The sequence below is a fragment of the Gossypium hirsutum genome, chromosome A01 (assembly GCF_007990345.1).
Source record: "Gossypium hirsutum isolate 1008001.06 chromosome A01, Gossypium_hirsutum_v2.1, whole genome shotgun sequence".
Classification (NCBI taxonomy): Eukaryota; Viridiplantae; Streptophyta; class Magnoliopsida; order Malvales; family Malvaceae; genus Gossypium; species Gossypium hirsutum.
In genome coordinates this window covers 78,436,008-78,448,387 of record NC_053424.1, presented here as the reverse complement: position 1 = coordinate 78,448,387, position 12,380 = coordinate 78,436,008, and the positions used below count along the sequence as shown (strand labels likewise).

At 37.0% G+C, this 12,380-nt stretch overlaps 2 non-coding genes across 2 annotated transcripts; both read right to left on the bottom strand.

Moving 5' to 3' along the window:
- Positions 1–2,087: 2,087 nt before the first annotated feature.
- Positions 2,088–2,194, bottom strand: LOC121206386 (small nucleolar RNA R71). Its single transcript, XR_005901449.1, has one exon. It is a non-coding gene; the product is annotated as a small nucleolar RNA R71 (small nucleolar RNA).
- A 6,746-nt stretch (positions 2,195–8,940) lies between these two features.
- LOC121206452 (small nucleolar RNA R71) lies at positions 8,941–9,047 on the bottom strand. Its single transcript, XR_005901494.1, has one exon. It is a non-coding gene; the product is annotated as a small nucleolar RNA R71 (small nucleolar RNA).
- Between the last annotated feature and the right edge of the window lie 3,333 nt (positions 9,048–12,380).

Below are 12,380 nucleotides of genomic sequence, written 5' to 3'. Positions count from 1 at the left end.
TACCATGTACCATAAGGCTTTGTCGGATTGCTAGTCTAGGCTAAATCTAGTCAATTAGGATTACTTGTCTAGGCTAAATCCTTTTGATAAACCGTAATTTATACATATTTTTACCCCATGCTTAACGCATTTTATGGATGATTTTTCCTTAGAATTGGTGAATTCGATGCTCCTAATGCCTTAATTTCATATTTTATACTTAGGTGAGCATAAGAGAGCAAAAGGAATGAGAAACAAGCCAAAAATGGAGAAAATAGGCCAAAGTACGAAATCAACACGGCCTGGACTTCCTCACACGGGCGGACCACACGGTTGTGTCAATTTGGCAGAATCGAAGCATGACTCGCACAGGTAGACCACACGCCCGTGCCTATTTAACAGACTTGACCACAGCCTGAAGTAATTGCACACGAGCGTGTCCTTGCCGAGCCCAAGTTGAGTCCAATTTAGAAAACGCTAATTTTGAAGGCTTTTGGGCATTTTAAAGCCTATAAATACGCTCTAAGGGAAGAGGAAAAGAGACACCATTAAGACTGAAGATCTCCCCTCAATTTCCCTTCAGGAGTTTTGGGTTTTCTTTATGTTTTGTATTCATTATTCTTCTGAGATGTTTTCCTTTTTAGTTATGAACTAAATCCCCTAAATACCTAAGGGGAATGAAACCTAAGACGAATCTTATTATTATTTTCTGAATTGTATGATAAATATTTAACTTGTTCTTAATTATGTGTTCTTAATTCTTGTTTTGATATCTCAGGATACTAATTCAAGATAAACTCTTATTCAGAGGAGGAATAGACCCTGTCTAAGAGTACATTTGTCATAATTAAGCGGAGTTGATTACACGCCTAGACATAGGGTGATAAGATTTTTCCAGATTAGGGTGAAACCTAATAAGGGGATCCATAGATCGAGTAAATGCAACCCTAGGGTGTTAATTAGAGAAAAGTCTCAATTATTCAATCTAGGGATTAGACGTTATTAGTCTTGAATAGGGATAATAACATAACTTAGGGATCTCTACGGGACAAGTTAAATGAATAAATTGTTCAATTCGGAGTCAGAATAACAAGTGAAGTCTAGGTGGATTCTTCCTTAGGTATTGTCTTAATTCAATCATTTTCCAAAAGTAATCCCCAAATTCTAGTTTCTGTGAATTCTTAGTTTAGATAATTAGTTAGTTAAAAAAAACCCCTTATTCGTAGGCTAGATAATAAAAAGACAGTCATTACTAGTACTTTTAGTTCCTTTGGGTTTGACAATCCGGTCTTGCTAAAACGATACTACTGTTCGATAGGTACACTTGCCTACATCATGATAATAGTTAGTTTCAAGAACGATTCTTTATAAATATTTGAAACCTGTCACATGAAAATCGCGATCAAATTTTTGGCGCCATTGCAGGAGAGCTAAGATATTAGGAACGCTCAATTTTTATTACTTTAGCCATTTATTTTTCTTGCAAGTTAATTCTATTTTATTTTTATTTATTAATTTCCTTTTTTCTTTCTCTTGGTAGGTTTCTATAGTTTATGACTAGAAGAAACCCGTTAGGACTACTACTTTTTAACAAAGAAATCGATCACATAGTTCGCAGAAACCAAAGAGAAATAAGGCGAAGCTTAAGATACACAGAGAACGAGCAAGAGGATGATATTCAAACCCCAACCGAGGAGATGACTGAAAACCAAGAAAATCTGCTACCTCCCGCGATTGCTGTTAATCAGAATCCTGCTCCGCTTACTATGTATGATTATGCTAATCAGTCAAGTATAGTTAGACCTGCTGTTACTGCAAATAATTTTGAACTGAAACCTAACACAATTCAAATGATACAACAATTTGTTCAGTTTGATGGTTTGCAGGATGAGGATCCAAACACTCACTTGGCAAATTTCCTAGAATTCTGTGATACATTTAAAATTAATGGCATTTCTGACGATGCCATTCGTCTTCGGTTATTCCCTTTTTCATTGAGGAACAAAGCTAAACAGTGGTTGAACTTGTTACCACGAGGGTCAATCACTACTTGGGAACAAATGACTGAAAAATTTCTATTAAAATATTTTCCACCGGCTAAAACGGTCAAATTACGTAATGATATCTCTTCGTTTGTGCAGATGGACTTAGAAACTCTTTACGATGCATGGGAGAGATACAATGACTTACTGAGAAGGTGCCCTCACCATGGGTTATCGCTTTAACTGCAGGTTCAAACATTCCTTAATGGCCTGAATCCGTCGACTAGGCAAATGATTGATGCCGCAGCTGGGGGAACCATCAACAACAAAACACCTGAAGAGGCTTACGAATTTATTGAAGAGATGTCACTGAATAACTATCAGTGGCAAGTCTTGAGGACTAAGTCAACTAAAACAGCAGGTGTTTATAACGTCGATTCGGTTATTATATTGTCAAACCAAGTAGAACTTTTAAATAAAAAGATTAATGGTTTACTTGGTTCTACTCAGGTACATCTAGTAATGATATGCAAGACGAATGGAGGAAGAGCATGTACAGAGTATCAACCCTTCAACCCTAGCATCGAGGAGGAACAAGTCCAATATATTGGTAACAATAACTCTAGATCCCAAAATAACCCATATAGTAACACATATAAGCAGGTTGGAGGAACCATCCCAATTTCTCGTGGGGCGGTCAAGGAAATCAAAGACCGCAACATCCTTTGGGTTTTCAACAACCACCCCATCAACAGGAAAAGAAACCGAATCTTGAAGAGATGCTGTCTAAATTTATCTCAGTGTCAGAAACCTATTTCCAGAACACCGAGACAGCACTTAAAAATCAACAAGCGTCGATCCAAGGGCTCGAAACTCAGATAGGCCAGCTGTCCAAACTAATTTCAGAAAGACCACTAGGAAGTTTACCTAGTAACACCAAATCAAAAGAGCATGTAAAGACAGTTACACTAAGGAGTGGGAAAGTGTTAAAGGAACCTGAAAAGAAGCTAACACAAGAAGTCGTGATAAGCGAAAGGTGGGAAGCAAAACACAAAAATAGTGACAAACCACTGCCGAAGGAATATAAACCACTAGTTCCATACCCAGCAAAATTAAAAAGAGACAGCATTGATGCACAATTCGGTAAGTTTCTTGAACTTTTTAAGCAATTATATATCAACTTATCTTTTGTTGAAGCCATCTCGCAGATGCCTACATACGCAAAATTTTTGAAGGAGCTTCTAACAAATAAAAGGAAGTTCGAGGACTTATCTATAGTAGAACTCAACGAGGAGTGCTCAGCCATCCTCCAAAACAAACTGCCAATCAAACTAAAAGATCTAGGAAGTTTTACTATCCCTTGCGTAATTGGTAGTCTGAATGTTGAGAAAGCACTAGCTGATTTAGGCGCTAGCATTAATTTGATTTCATATAAAATGTTCAAACAACTTGGTCTTGGGGAACCTAAACCCATTAGGATGAGTATTCAATTAGCCGATAGATCTATTAAATATCCTAGGGGTATTATATAAGACGTACTTGTGAAAGTAGATAAATTCATATTTCCTGTTGACTTTGTTGTGCTTGACATGGACGAAGATGTGGAAGTGCCCTTAATTTTAGGGCACCCATTTTTAGCCACTGGTAGGGCTATAATCGGTGTGGGTGATGGTAAATTGGTACTTAGAGTAGGTGACGAGGAGATTATCTTTAAAATTTACGATGTTATAAGGTTTTCTAGGGAATAGGATGATACAACTCAAGACTCTTTTCAAGAAATTATATAGAAGGACACGACGAAATTGTATCTAGCTCAAGAAGAGGAGACAAATGATGAACCTAATGAGCATTCTTCAAGACAAGTAGAATATGAGGGCATTAAGATAAACGATGAACTTAAGCAAAAACCCTCTATTGAAGAGCCTCCCAAACTGGAACTTAAACAATTACCAAACCACTTGGAATACGCATTCCTTGAAAATAATTTTACATTACCAGTTATTATTACTTCTAACTTGCAATCCAAGGAGAAAGAGGAATTAATCCAAGTATTAAAAGAACATAAAAAGGCCATAGCTTGGAAAATTTCGGACATTAAAGGAATCAGCCCTTCTTTTTGCACTCAACAAATTTTGATGGAAGATGAATACAAATTGTGTGTGCAAGCTCAAAGACGACTGAATCCCAACATGAAGGAAGTTGTTAAAGCTGAGGTAATTAAACTTCTAGATGCTGGAATTATTTATCCTATTTCTGATAGTTCTTGGGTAAGTCCAGAGCAAGTTGTCCCTAAGAAAGGAGGCATGGCGGTTGTGACCAACTAGAAGAATGAATTAATCCCAACAAGGACAGTCACAGGATGGAGAGTTTGCATCGACTACAGGAAACTTAATGATGCCTTTAGAAAAGATCACTTCCCCTTGCCATTCATTGACCAAATGTTGGAAAGATTATCCGGGCACATGTACTACTGCTTTTTAGACGGACTCTCTGGCTACTTCCAAATACCAATAGCTCCGAAGATCAAGAAAAGACGACATTCACATGCCCATATGGTACCTTTGCTTATCGTAGAATGCCTTTTGGATTATGTAATACTTCTGCCACTTTTCAGTGCTGTATGATCGCCTTCTTTGATAAACTCGTGGAAGATATCATGGAAGTATTTATGGATGATTTCTCGGTATTCAGTAACTCTTTCCATCTCTGCCTTAAAAATTTAAAACAAGTTTTAATAAGATGTGAGGAAACGAACCTTGTGCTTAACTGGGAGAAATGTCACTTCATGGTTCAAGAAGGTATTATATTAGGGCATAAAATGTCTAGTAAAGGGATTGAAGTAGACAAATCTAAAATAGAAACAATAGAAAAACTACCCCCTCCTAGTTCGGTTAAGGCTATTAGAAGCTTTTTAAGACATGCTGGTTTTTATAGAAGATTTATTAAGGATTTTTCTAAAATAGCTAAGCCTTTGACTAAATTGCTAGAAAAAGATATACCTTTTAATTTCAATCAGGAGTGTTTAGCAGCATTTAATACTTTAAAGGATAAATTAATTAATGCTCCAATCATAATTGCACCTGATTGGAACTTACCATTTGAATAAATGTGTGATGCGAGTGACTTTGCAGTAGGTGCTGTACAGCGAAGAGACAAGCATTTTCAACCTATCTATTATGCTAGCAAAACTTTGACAGCTGCACAAGAGAATTATACTACTACGAAAAAAGAATTGCTAGCTGTGGTTTTTGCATTTGATAAATTTCGATCATATATCATATTGTCTAAAGTTGTTTTTTACACTGACCATTCCGCCCTTCGCTACCTTTTAACTAAAACTGATGCAAAACCTCGACTCATTCGATGGATTCTCCTATTGCAGGAATTTGACTAGGAAATTCAGGATAAGAAATGAGCTGAAAATCTCACAGCTGATCATCTATCCAGGCTTGAGAACTCCAATACCAAAGGACTAGATGAAGTTGAAATAACTGATTCGTTTCCTGAAGAACAATTTTTTACTATATCTGACTCCGAGGTACCTTGGTTTGCAGACATCACGAATTTTTTAGCTGCTAACATTATCCCCAAAAGGGTTAACACACCAGCAAAAGAAGCGATTCTTTAATGATGTAAAAAACTACTTTTGGGACGATCTATTTTTGTTTCGCAGATGTGCAGATCAAGCCATCAGAAGATGCGTTACAAGATCAGAAATATCAAAAATATTGGAATACTGCCACTCAGGGCCAACCGGAGGACACTATGGTGGAACAAAGACCGCACACAAAATACTTGAATCAGGTTTTTATTGGCCTTCGTTATTCAAAGACGCCAGCTGGTATGTTACTTTATGTGACAAATGCTAACGGACAGGTAACATATCTAAACATGATGAAATGCCTCAAAACTATATGCTTTCTTGTGAAATATTTGACGTGTGGGGTATCGATTTCATGGGCCCATTCCCTAGTTCATTTGGAAATAAATATATCTTAGTAGTAGTTGACTACATGTCCAAATGGGTAGAAGCTCAAGCTCTACCTACTAATGATGCTAGAGTGGTAGTACGTTTCCTTAAGAAACTCTTCTCAAGATTCGGAACACCTAGAGCAATTATCAGTGACAGGGGCACTCATTTTTGTAATACCCAATTTGAAAAAACTCTTAAGAAATACGGATTTCATCATAGCATAGCCACCCCATACCATCTTCAAACTAATGGACAAGTTGAAGTGGAAAACTGAGAAATCAAACGGATTCTTGAAAAAATAGTAGAATCAAACAGAAAAGATTGGGTAATGAAAGTAGATGATGCCTTATAGGCTTACAGAACTACTTTTAAGACCCCCATAGGGATATCACCTTACAAACTTGTTTATGGAAAAAGTTATCATCTACCATTCGAACTAGAGCATAAAGCTTTTTGGGCTATTAAATTTCTAAACCTTGATCCCGAACTTGCAGGAAAAAATAAGTTGATGCAGCTGAATGAACTTGATGAATAGCGAGCCAATGCATACGAAAACTTACACTTATACAAGGAAGCAACAAAGCGGCACCATGACACTCGTTTAAAGTAATGAAAACAATTTGAAGTTGGAGATATTGTCCTCCTATACAACTCAAGACTCAAATTGTTTCCTGGGAAACTTAAATCACGATGGTCAGGACCTTTTGTAATTCAATATGTTCTTCCATATGGCACAATAGAGGTAAGTCACCTATCACACGGTACTTTCAAAGTAAATGGACATTGTCTCAAACTTTATAATGGTGAGAATTTTAAAGACGATGGAGAGGAGCTACGACTCCACAAACCACCCTGAATAAACCAATAAGCTAACAGTCGAGCTTAGACTATAAACAAGCGCTTCTCGGGAGGCAACCTGAACATCTAGGTCACTAATAGAGTCTTTGAGCACAGATAAACTGTAAATTGTACATATTTTTACCCCATGTTTAATGCATTTTATGGATGATTTCTCATTAGAATTAGTGAATTCGATGCTCCTACTGCTTTAATTTCATATTTTGTACTTAGGAGAGCATAGAAGAGCGAAAGGAACGAGAACGGGCCAAAAAGGGAGAAAATGGGCCAAAGTACGAAATCAACACGGCCTGGACCTCCTCACACGGGTAGACCACACGGCCGTGTCAATTTGGCAGGCTCGAACACAGCCTGAAGTAATCGAACACGGGCATGTCACACGGGCGTGTCCCTACTGAGCCCAAGTTGAGTCCAATTCAGAAAAGGCCAATTTTGAGGGTTTTTAGGCATTCCAAAGCTTATAAATACGCACTAGAGGAGGAGAAAAGGGGAGACGGAGAAGAAGGGTAAGGAATTACCCTAAGGAAGCCGATTGATCCATCTCAGAAGCCGGATTCATCATCAAGACTGAAGATCTCTCCTCAATTTCCCTTTAGGAGTTTTGGTTTTCTTTATGTTTTGTATTCTTTATTCTTTTGAGATGTTTTCTTATTTAGTTATGAACTAAATCCCCTAAATACCTAAGGGGAATGAAACCTAAGACGAATCTTGTTATTATTTTCTGAATCGTATGATAAATATTTAACTTGTTCTTAATTATGTGTTCTTAATTCTTGTTTTGATATCCCAGGATACTAATTCAAGACACGCTCTTATTCAGAGGAGGAATAGACGCTGCCTAAGAGTACATCTTCCATAATTAAGCGGAGTTGATTGCGCGCTTAGAAATAGGGTGACAAGATTTTACCGGATTAGGGTGAAACCTAATAAGGGGATCCATAGATCGAGTTAATGCAACCCTAGAGTGCTAATTAGAAAAAAGTCTCAGTTATTCAATCTAGGGATTAGACGTTATTAGTCTTGAATAGGGATAATAACATAACTTAGAGATCTCTACGGAACAAGTTGAATGAATAAATCGTCCGATTCGGAACCAGAATAACAAGTAAAGTCTAGGTGGATTTTTTCTTAGGTATTGTCTCAAGTCAATCGGTTTTCCCAAAAGCAATTCCCCAATTCTTTTCTCTGTACATTCTTAGTTTAAATAATTAGTTAATTAAAACAAATCCCTTTTATTCTTGGGCTAGATAATAAAAAGATAGTTATTACTAGTACTTTTGGTTCCCTTGGGTACGATATCCCGGTCTTGCCGTTACTATGCTATTATTCGATAGGTGCACTTGCCTTTTCGTCGTGATAATAGTTAGTCTAGGTCTGATCTTCGTTATAAATATTTATTACTTATTACGAATCACTGCGATCAAGTTTTTGGCGCCGTTGCCGGGGAACTGAAATATTAGGAACACTAAATTTTTATTACTTTAGCCATTTATTTTTCTTACAATTTAATTTAATTTAATTATTATTATTATTTAGTAATTTACTTTTTCTTTCTCTTGACAGGTTTTTATAGTTTATGACTAGAAGAAACCCGTCAGGACCCTTACTTTTTGATGAAGAAATCGATCGAACAGTTCGTAGAAATCAAAGAGAAATAAGGCGTAGTTTACGATACACAGAAAACGAACAAGAAGAAAATACTCAACCTCCAACCAACGAGATGGTTGAAAACCAAGACAATCATCTGCCTCTTGCAATTGCAACTAATCCAAATCTGCTCCATGTACTATGTATGACTATGCTAAACTTTCTTTAACAGGAACTGAATCAAGTATAGTTAGACCTGCTATTGCTGCGAATAATTTTGAATTAAAACCTAACACTATTCGGATGATACAGCAATTTGTTCATTTTGATGGTTTGCAGGATGAAGATCCCAACACTCACTTAGCAAATTTCTTGGAATTTTGCAATACATTCAAAATCAATGGCGTTTCTGATGATGCCATCCGTCTTCGATTATTTCCCTTCTCACTGAGAAACAAAGCTAAACAGTGGTTAAACTCGTTACCATGAGGGTCTATCACTACTTGGGAGCAAATGACTGAGAAATTTTTACTAAAATATTTTTCGCAGGCTAAAATGGCTAAATTATGTAATGATATCTCTTCTTTTATGCAGATGGACTTAGAAACACTTTACGATGCATGAGAGAGATACAAGGATCTATTGAGAAGGTGCCCTCACCATGGGTTACCTCTATGGCTGCAAGTTCAAATGTTCTACAATGGTGTGAATCCCTCGACAAGACAAATGATTGACGCAGTTGCTGGCGGAACCATCAACAATAAAACACTGGAAGATGCCTACGAATTCATAGAGGAGATGTCACTGAACAACTATCAGTGGCAAGTCATGAGGACTAAGCCAACAAAAACAACCGGCGTTTATAACATCAATTCAGTCACCATGCTCTCTAATCAGGTAGAACTTCTCAATAAAAAGATTGATAGTTTTCTTGGTTCTACGTAGGTACATCCAGTAATGAGGTGTGACTCAAGCGGAGGAGGTGTGCATACAGAATACCAATCCTTCAATCCTACAACTGAAGAAGAACAAGTCAACTATATGGGTAACAATAACTTTCGATCTCAAAATAGCCCATACAGTAATACCTATAATGCAGGTTGGAGGAACCACCCAAATTTTTCCTAGGGAGGTCAAGGGAATCAAAAGCCACAAAATCCTCAGGGTTTTTAACAGCCACCTTATAAATAAGAGAAGAAACCAAACCTTGAGGAGATGGTCTCAAAATTTATATCAATGTTAGAAACCCGTTTCCAAAATACCGAGACAGCACTTAAGAATCAACAAGCATCGATCCAAGGACTAGAAACTCAGATAAGCCAGCTTTCTAAACTAATCTCGGAAAGACCACCAGAAAAATTATTTAGTAATACCAAATCAAGAGAGCATGTCAAAGCGGTTACACTAAGGAGTGGGAAAGTGTTAGTGAAATCTGAAAAGAAGTTAGCACAAGAAGCCGTGGAAAGTGAAAGGAGGGAAGAAAAACCCGAAAATAGTGACAAACCAATGCCGGAGGAATATACACCACCGGTTCCATATCCAGTAAAATTAAAAAAAGACCGTATTGACGCACAATTCGGTAAGTTTCTTGAACTTTTTAAGCAATTACATATCAACTTACCTTTTGTTGAAGCTATCTCGTAGATGCCTACATACGCAAAATTTTTGAAGGAGCTTTTAACAAATAAAAGGAAGTTCGAGGAATTATCTACGGTAGAACTCAACGAGGAGTGCTCTGCTATACTCCAAAATAAGCTGCCAACCAAACTAAAAGATCCAAGAAGATTTACTATCCCTTGCTTAATTGGTAATCTGAATATTGAAAAAGCACTAGCTGATTTAGGCGCTAATATTAATTTGATACCCTATAAAATGTTCAAACAGCTTGGTCTTGGGGAACCTAAACCCATTAGGATGAGTATTCAATTAGCCGATAGATCTGTTAAATATCCCAGGTGTATTATAGAAGACGTACTCGTAAAAGTAGATAAATTTATATTCCCTGTTGATTTTGTTGTGCTTGACATGGATGAAGATGTGGAAGTACCCTTAATTTTAGGGCGTCCATTCCTAGCCACTGCTAGATCCGTGATTGACGTGGGTGATGGTAAATTGGTACTTAGAGTAGGTGACGAGGAAATGATCTTTAAAATTTATGATGCTATGAGATTCTTTAGAGAACAAGATGATTCATGTTATTTCATTGACTCTATTGATCATATTACTCAAGACTCTTTTCAAGAAATTGTACAAGAGGAGACGACAGAACCGTGTCCAGCTCAAGACGAGGAGATAGCTGAGAAACCTAATAACCATCAGTCAAAACAAGCAGAATATGAGGGTATTAAGATCAACGATGAACTTAGGCAAAAACCCTCGATTGAGGAGCCTCCCAAACTAGAACTTAAACAATTACCAAATCATTTAGAATATGCATTCCTTGGAAATAATTTTGCATTACCAGTTATTATTGCTTCTAATTTGCAACCCAAGGAGAAAGAGGAATTAATCCAAGTATTAAAAGAACATAAGGACATAGCATGGAAAATTTATGACATTAAAGGAATCAGTCCTTCTTTTTGCACCCACAAAATTTTAATGGAAGATGAATACAAACCATGTGTGCAAGCTTAAAGATGTCTAAACCCCAACATGAAGGAAGTTGTAAAAGTCGAGGTAATTAAGCTTCTAGATGTTGGAATTATTTATCCTATTTCTGACAGTTCTTGGGTAAGTCCAGTGCAAGTTGTCCCCAAGAAAGGAGGCATGACGGTTGTGACCAAAAATGAGTTAATCCTAACAAGAACGGTTACAGAATAGAGAGTTTGCATAGGCTACAGGAAACTGAATGACGCCACAAGAAAAGATCACTTCCCCTTGCCATTCATTGACCAAATGTTAGAAAGATTATCTGGGCACATGTATTACTGCTTCCTAGATGGACTATCTGGCTACTTCCAAATCCCAATAGCTCCTGAAGATCAAGAAAAGACGACATTCACATGCCCATATGGAACGTTCACTTATCGTAGAATCCCTTTTGGATTATGTAATGCCCTTGCTACTTTTCAGCGCTGTATAATAGCTATATTCGACGAACTCATGGAAGATATCATAGAAGTCTTCATGGATGATTTTTTAGTATTCGGTAACTCTTTCCAACTCTGCCTTAAAATGTAACACCCCGTACCCGAGGCCGTTGCTGGAGTCGAACACGAGGTGCTAACAGACATAATACATTTATTTTCACAGTCCATTTGAAAATTTTTCCAGACAAGCTAGTTACTGCATCACTGTCGCCTTAAAAATCATATCTTGAGTTTCACAACTCGAAAACCAGTTTCGTAAATTTTTCCTGAAACTAGACTCATATGTTCATCTACAAATTTCTTTCTAGAATTTTTGGTCGAGCCAATTAGTACAGTTTATTAGTTAAAGTCCCCCTGTTTCAGGGTTCGACTACACTGACCTTTGCGCATTACGACTTGGATATCTCCCTGTACAGGGCTTCAATACTGATTTCGTTTGTTTCTAATGAAACTAGACTCAACAAGGAATCTATAAATATAAGGCATGACTTCTAATTATCTCTAGTTAATTTATAATTAATTTCCAAAGTCAGAAAAGGGAATCTAGAAACCGTTCTGGCCCTGTTTCACGAAAACTTTAACATCTCATAATATACTGTTCATATGACCGTTCCGTTACTTTCATATGAAAATAGATTCATCAAGGTTTGATTACATAATTTATTCACTATTTAATTCCATTCTTACTATTTTTAGTGATTTTTCACATCCACATCACTGCTGCTACCAGCATCAGCCTTTAGGGTAAACTTTACCTATTACATAGTTTCCATGATTCAAATAGCCCTTTAGCATATATAGCACAAAATATGATCATGATTAACCATTCCAATGGCTAATCGTTCCCAAACATTTCCATACCACTTAATGAACATCATACAAGACGATTATAATATTAAGCTCAAAGTGTAT